The sequence below is a fragment of the Gymnoscopelus braueri genome, assembly GCF_963280865.1.
Source record: "Gymnoscopelus braueri genome assembly, chromosome: 1".
Lineage (NCBI taxonomy): Eukaryota > Metazoa > Chordata > Actinopteri > Myctophiformes > Myctophidae > Gymnoscopelus > Gymnoscopelus braueri.
In genome coordinates this window covers 51832325-51840524 of record NC_137603.1, presented here as the reverse complement: position 1 = coordinate 51840524, position 8200 = coordinate 51832325, and the positions used below count along the sequence as shown (strand labels likewise).

Here is an 8200-nt window from a genome sequence, read left to right as displayed (position 1 = left end):
ACCATCACCACCACCACGCGTTCGAGATCAAATCGTCCTACAGGCCGACGCGGAGCAGCTGAAGCTGAACCCGGCGTCCGGCAACAACAACAACAACAACAGCTCCCCGCCGCCGTCGTCAGAAAACAACGCGGCCCCGTTGGCCCAAAAGCCAAAGATCTGGTCCCTGGCGGAGACGGCGACGACCCCGGACAATCCGCGCAAATCCCCGCACCAGGCCATGAACGGCAGCAACGGCCAGACCACCACTATCATCCCCCTCACCACAGACTCATCTCGTGTCCCGTTGGGAAAATCCAGAACTGGACAAATCGGGCCTTTTCTGCCCACCAGTTGGCTTTACTGAACTCGAACCATTACCTCGGACTGGCGAACCAGGCCACAGCCAACGGCCTGGCGCTCTACAGCAGACACACAGAGGACAAGAGCCATAGTTCAGAGACATCAGTCACAGGTACATGTCCCCGACACTGAGACTGATTATGTACAGACTATATATATACAGGCTGTAGCACCCCCACCCCGTTATTATTATTATTGTTATTATTATTAATTATTATTATTGTTTTTGTTATTTTTAATTATTATTTCACTCGTTCTTTGCCCTCTTTTTCCCCCCAAAACCCTATATTCTGTATAGGGTCACAAAATAATACAGAAGGGTTAGGGCCCACTGCAGCCCTGACAATATTTTCTACCCTAATTTCTCACTATTTTATTCCTGCCGGCTTTTCTTTCTTTCTTTCTGTTTTTCTTGAGGCCATACAGATGCTCATAATGTGTTTCAGTGTTATAATATCTTTGACGTGGACTTTTTTTTCTTCTGATCTTCAAGGTGTGTGTGAATGCTTCGAAGTGAGCGTGTGTTAGACTTTGATTTGTTTTATTTTACTTTAATTTGTTTATTTGTTTTTAATAAGTGCCCAGGAGAGTATTTTTAAAATTGGATTGGGTTTAGGGGGAAATTTGTGTGATAGCTTATGGCTCCCCCGGTTTGTTTTTGTTACACCTTGTGTTACTGAAGGAAGGCCCCATGTGTTTGCATTAGACCAGTGGTTCTCAAACTTTTTAATGTCAAGGACCCCCAAAATGATATGTATGTGGCCGCGGACCCACCATCTCAAAAATGTTTTGTGCCAGGGATTTTTCCAAAATAGCAGATCTACAAGCTCATAGCGTGGCACTCGGTGCCGCGCTATGAGCTTGTATATCTGCTATTTTTGAATAGCCAAAGTATAAAATATGGTTGAAGTGGTTAAAATGATTGTGACGCTATATTAACTAATTTTGCTGGGACCCCCTGCTAGCCCCCCCCCCTCCCCCACCCAAGGACCCCTGGGGGTCCCCGGACGCCACTTTGAGAACCAATGCATTAGACAACTGGTTTTAAAGTGAAATCTCAGAGATTTTTTTTTCCCCAGACCTTTTTTTCTTCAGGACCCAGACTCGCTGCATCTGTGATGATGTGTTTTAATAATAATTAGGTAGTTAAATTAATGTATTTTTTCATTGTTTTATTACCATTATTTCAGAGAGATCTAGTGCCTTGGAAGCAGAGAAAATAAGGTTGTTAAAAACAGCTTTCCATCCTGTTCAAAGACGGTAAGAGGCTGTCATTTTAATGGCGTTTTGGGATTCTTTTTTTTCCTTTTTGATGCCATATCACGTTTTTTTTTTTGGCGTTATTTATCCATATTAGCTTCTTTTTTTGTTTTTGTTTGTTCAGTTTTTTTCCATGCGTTTCCACAGACTTGTTTGGATCCCACCATGTTGTGTTGCGTTTGTGTAATTTCGCCAAAGCTATTTTTTTTGGTTATGCAAATTAGCCTGATTCATATTCAACTCAGAAACACAGAGGCTCTTCTTTTTTCTTTTTTTTTTCTCAAAGCAATCGTCACTTTTATATCACTTTGTATTTTAGCTCTTTATGCCTAAGGTTATTAGGCATTTGTTTTGGTATTCTAGCCTACTTCATTTTGTTCTCCTTCCCTCCGTGTGTCTGCAGGCCTCAGAACCAACTCGAAGCAGCGATGCTTCTTTCTGCCCTTTCTTCCTCTTAGTTTATTTTCTCCCTTTTTCTTCACTCCTTTTTCCCTCCTTTGTTTAATTTCATTCGAATATGTTGTATGGAATGTAAAATAAGAATAACTACACCTCTGTATACTTACCTTGTAAGCATGTCCTGTGTAAACCTGCTAATGTAATAATGTATGATCCTGTAGTCTGTGAGTTTTTTTTTCTTTTCTCCTTTTCTTTTCTTTTTGTAAGTTTCTGTGAGGAATTTGATGTTCAAAAATGTTTTGTATATAAAGTTAAAGAAAATGTACATACTTGTGAACCAAATTGTACAAGAAAGTCTATATTTTGGCTAATAAATGAACTGCTGCAACTTTAAAGAAAATTGTGATTTTTGAACCCAGGCGGGTTTTTATGGATAATTATAGGGAGAGTAAATGGTGCCAATTATTGTTGCGTTCCACCTTTCAATTGCATTGCCTTGGTTTTGCTCACTTTGCTGTGTGTTGGATGGCTTGGGGGCAGCACGCTTTCCTTCTCTGCGTGGCGGTAATAAGTAAATATTCTAGATGGATCTAAAGGCACTTTTATGGAAAGACTTACGAGTAATTAGCCGAGAAATGTGCGGAGCACATTTGGATATTAATGTTGTGGGATTATCCCCATAGAAAGCATTAAGAGCCGAGTTTGAATGAATCATTATTTCATTAATTTTGTCCCATATAAAGAGAAATTGAGTAATGAATTATTATGGAAGTGGGTTGTTTAATTCCGTATCAGAGATGGATTTATGTGGGGTGTGTGTGTGTGTGTGTGTGTGTGTGTGTGTGTGTGTGTGTGTGTGTGTGTGTGTGTGTGTGTGTGTGTGTGTGTGTGTGTGTGTGTGTGTGTGTGTGTGTGTGTGTTTGTGTGTGTTGTGCGGTATTAGGCTATTTGTAATGCTTTTTAGTTTGCAAATGTGTCATGCATTCTGATCAGGTGGTGACGCTGCTGTGTGCTCTAATTGCAATATACCACCGCTATAATTCTAAATCACACCATTTATTTGTGTTTAAACCCTGATGGATCATTATGCATGTTGAGAAGAGAGCCTTATCAGAGGAAGTTTATGTAAAGTTAGCGTTCGAGCGCCCTCTACAGTCTATTCTGTTTCCTCTGAGAGACTCCCCATTCAACACTGATCATTCAAATTGAGTTTTTGCCCCTACATTTTTGGTCCTAATTGGGCCATCATGTGTGGGTTAATGTGACATTCGATCGTAATCGTTTGCTTTGTAAATCTGTAATGACGCCATCCCTTTCGAAAGAGGTTTTCAAGTAACATAAGTTTGTTTAGGGTTCGACATGTAATTTCATGGCGCGGGGCATGTAGGCTATACAGACACAGGGAGAGCACTTGGTGCATTTTGGGTGTTCAATGTTATTACTTGATTGAGTAGCCTAATACAAACAAACGATTGATTGATTGATTGAATACTTTATTAACAAAAAAAGCACAGAAAGTACAGTTCAATACAAAAGGATGCTAAAAGGATTAAAACCCAAGAAGACACTACTATGGCGAGTTTCCATTGGGGTCCTGCGTATTCAATTCATCGAAACCTTTAATGACAAACAATTAGCCTACTTAAAAAAAATAATGAATAGCCTATACACTACGCCTATTTCATTTGCATTTTCAGTTGAGGACAACATGCTTAAAAATACTCTGAACGATTTTTTTTAGGAAAGTACAAGAAAACAAAGCAAATATAAATAAATAAAAAGGGCTATGTAGATGCAATGGATATCCTTGCGTTCAGGGGTCTAAAAACGATATATGTATTTTTTCAAAACAAATCTAGGCATATTTTAACAGTTTTAAATTACATTATAGGACTTCTAAATACTTCTGGAATTGATATAGCCTTTATGTTAGGAGCGAGATAAAATTGTAACTACGCATATAGCATATTATTTATACACACATAGCCATTATACTGTATACATAGGCTACACCAAGAACTTCCAATGCAAATTACATTTTCGTTACATTTGATTTTTTTTAATTGTAGGCCTACTCGAAGAAAAGAGGCCTAATTATTCAATTTTCGTTAAGCCTCTATATAAAGACAAAATCAAAAATAATTTCCCGTTTTTTATTTTATTTATTTGTATTTTAATTCTTTAGGCCTTGTGGGCCAAATACGTATGCTTATCCCCGCGTGTGTGTGCGTGTGTGTGTGTGTGTGTGTGTGTGTGTGTGTGCCCGCGCGCGCGCGCGCGCACGTGCGTGCGTGTGTGCATGTGCGTTCATTTGATTTGACCTATTAATGAAGAAGGGATTTTTCTACGTCTGTTTATCCGGTCTGGTTTCATGTCATGGCGAAAGAAAAACAGATGAAAAGCGAGATAAGACACAACTGTATTATCTCCTGCTTTAGGGACACATTAGAGAGCCCATAGCAGCCCAGCCGAGGGACACGCTGACCGGCCACTGAGTGGGTTCCTCTCTCACCATGTCGTCTTCCTGTCTAATCAATGATCTTCCATCCTGAGAGCCTGTATCTCTATTCTAATCTCACCGCGGCCATCATGCATATTCATAAAGTCACCGCGGAGCAGGACAGTTGCGATGACACTGATTGATGTTCATGGTCTTTTTTTTCGGGCAATCTTCTCCGCGATCGGGACCTCCTCGATGACTGGCTGGGGAAGTGGTTCCATAACCATAACAACGCTGTTGTGTTGACCCACTGTTGACAGCTCAGAGAAAAACGCACTATTATTCAATGTCAGGACAATTGACCATAATATATAGGCCCTATACCAGAAATTAATAAAGTAAACTAATAAAAAATATTTTTACAAAATTGACTCCCAGTAGGCTACCACTTATTACCAAATCGAAATAGGATAATCACTCAATAATACAAAATATATATATTTGATAAATGTCCAATTCTGCCGATGTTACATTATTTTGTCTGCCGCACGGCCGACTTTATAATAAATATTGATGCTGCTACTATAATAATATTTATCTATTAATATATATTGATATAATAATAATAATGTATCTATTTTTCCCTCTTCTTCCTGAAGGGGACGTGGGGATAATCTCTAACGAGGATTGAATGTAAAATGCACCTGACCCCAAAAAATCATGTGGGGACCCCCTGGGGGGTTCCGACCCAGAGGTTTAGAACCACTGCCATAGCCTGTACAGTGTCAATGATCGCGTGGAGAGCCCAGGGGCCTCTCCTCTCCTCTCCTCTCCTCTCCTCTCCTCTCCTCTCCTCTCTGATCAGATGCATGAAATTAGGGGATTAGAATTCCTCGGCAGAAACAAAGTCATCACGGCTGCACTGTGTGTCGCCATACGTGTCCAACCTGCTCCCGGTGGCAGAGAGAGCAAAAAGGCACGCATTGCATTGCATTAGGTAACGTAACATTTCGCTCTGAGCTAAATAACACGGGTATATACACCGTCATTTCCAGCGGGGGCATTGCATTGGCGTGTCACTCATTTCCCCTGCAAGTTAAGTGGATGTCCTCGCCGGGGCTAATGAGCAATAATCAACATTGACTCCCCTAATAAGGAGCTCCTTATTCCAGGGTTCAGCCTGTGTTAAATACTGCGGGGTCGTGCAGTGCTTCAGTGCTGTAGCCCGGTGGTTCTCAACCTGTGGGTCGGGACCCCCAGGGGGAGGCGGCAGATGACAATGAAGTGACAATTTAAGGACTTTTAAGACCTTTTTAATACCTTAAAAAAAGAACAAGAAAAAAATACCATTACTGCACCATATAATCAACAACTATACTATAAAAACGGGTCAAACATTGGCCAAATTGTCAAATAATATAAGAAAGAGGCAAACATTGTGAAAATAGCCGATCTACAAGCTCACAACACTTCAAGGCAAAGCATTGTGAGCTTGTAAATTGGCTATTTTCACAATATTTATCTGTTGAACCAAGTCAAACAAAATGTAGCCTAATGCCTCAACTCCTACAATTCTAATATGATTATTTTAGGGGCCATGGCCTGAAAAGGTTGAGAACTACTGCTGTAGTGTTTAAATAACACCTGTAAATCCACCTAGACTCACTCATACTATCCACACAGGAGAGAAACTAAAGACATAATAGCCTACAGACATTGGTGGGTCTACATATTTCAAGGGCAAGATTACAGCCATATGAAATAAACATGATCTAATTTGCTGGATGGATCACACACACATCTCTTAACATCATATACTCTCAACAAGAGAAGTTGGAGTCTCTTGTAATTATCAGTAAATTAATGGGGAGTTGTGCAGCATGGAGACTGTGGGAAACACGGATCCTTTTGACACACTGCAAATAAATGGCATTTCAGTCCATTGCTAATCACATTGCTCATGCTGTCCTAAGTGCTGTTTGCCGCTGTTAACTTCCACCGCCAAAGCACTAAGACAGGGGTACATAGCTACACGGGTGGGGAAAAAAAGGAATGCATTGTTAAATAGCCATTTGCGAGGGGAAAAAGCCAAGGAAGATGGAATCATTAAAGGGAAATCTAATCTGTCTTTCTGAGCATCCATTGATCTGGGGGGGGGGGGGAAGAGGGTGAGACGGCAGTGCCAGGCTAGCCGGAGAAGAGGGCTGGATAGGGTGTGTGTGTGTGTGTGTGTGTGTGTGTGTGTGTGTGTGTGTGTGTGTGTGTGTGGTGTGGTGTGTGTGTGTGTGTGTGGTGTGTGTGTGGTGTGTGTGTGGTGTGTGAGTGGTGTGTGTGCGTGCATGCGTGCGTGCGTGCGTGCGTGGGTGCGTGCGTGCGTGCGTGCGTGCGTGTCCATGTGAGTGTTTGCATGTGTGCATGTGATTGTTGGGAGGAAGGGGGGGGGGGTGCAGCCAGCCAATGGAGCCATCAGAGAAGGCCTGTGTGAATGGGGGGAAAGCCATGGAGTAAATAAATACTAGAGCTGCCCATTGGAGGGGCCAGAGGTGCCCCCCGTGACAGACGGAGGCAGCGCCAAATAAAGAGGGTCAGCCCTGCGTTTTTCACCTCGCCCACCCCTTCTGTCTTTGTGGCAACCCTTCCCTTCCCATCCAACCCCTCACCTCCCACCCCTAACCCGGCCCCCCTCCTCCCCACCCACCCACATGCACCACCACCACCACCGCCATCCCCTCTCCTGCCACTGAGACAGACAAATGTCACCCCCCCTTTGTGGACCTAGTTGGGGGCTTTGAAGTGATCCTTCAGTCTTTGTCCGGTGGGCTAATCCTTTTATGAGCTGCTGTTTGACTGTGCCCTCCAACACCCACCCACCCTGCCACCTTGGCAAGACAGAGAGAGAAAGGAGGGGACTGTCCTTTTTGCCTTTGTGTCGTGGCTGACCGCAGGACAAGCAGGCATCTGGCTGCCCCCCCCTCGGAACACATGTCCCACACACTACATGCCTTCATAATATACATGGCTTACAGGAGCACCGCACTCTTCTTCTGCTCGTTACAGAGTTTACACTTCGGAGCTGAAAAGAGAGGAGGAGAAGAAGAGAGAGAGAAGAGAGAGCCAGAGGAAGGGGGGGTGCCCGTTTTTTCCTGCCAAAGATATGCGACTTCTGTGTCTTCTGCATGTTTAATGGTACATTCATTATTGAGAATGTAAGTGAAAGTGCAGCAACATGTTAAAGAATAGCCAGGGAGCAGAGAGAGAGAGAGAGAGAGAGAGAGAGAGAGAGAGAGAGAGAGAGAGAGAGAGAGAGAGAGAGAGACTGGTTGTTGTGTTTCACTGGGCTGAGGGGAGGACAAAGGACCCAGGAGGAGTGACATTCTCTGGGGCCAAAGTGGGAGAAAGGGAGGGCGCTGATTTCATGCCTATTGTTGGCTGAGGTTCGCGAGAGAGGAATTCTTTCACTGAATCCGAAAGGCAACAAGTGGGGGAACGGGGCGACAGGCGGACAGAGGGGAAGGCGTTGGGGCTTTTGCCGTGCACCCAGCTGAAAGATTGTGCTTTTCTCAGCCCGCCTTCGGATTCATCCCTCACACAGGCCCGAGTTACAGGGGCAATTATGGAAATGCTGCTTTGAAGCCGAGCACAGCTCTCTCTCCCTCTCTCTCTCTCTCTCTCACTCTCTGTTTCATTCCTCCTGACAAAGAAAAGGCAAAAGGGGCTTTTTATGTAGCTTCTATAAAACATGGTTCAGCCCAAGCACAC

At 43.3% G+C, this 8200-nt stretch overlaps 1 pseudogene across 1 annotated transcript in view; it reads left to right on the top strand.

Annotated features, from left to right (window-relative positions):
- Positions 1-2406, top strand: part of LOC308089055 (iroquois-class homeodomain protein irx-3-like) — a 2838-nt pseudogene extending 432 nt beyond the window's left edge. The window contains exons 2-4 of the transcript XR_013935003.1: positions 44-454; positions 1533-1602; positions 2006-2406. The product of XR_013935003.1 is annotated as an iroquois-class homeodomain protein irx-3-like (transcript). The remainder of the gene's footprint in view (positions 1-43; positions 455-1532; positions 1603-2005) is intronic.
- Positions 2407-8200: the final 5794 nt, after the last annotated feature.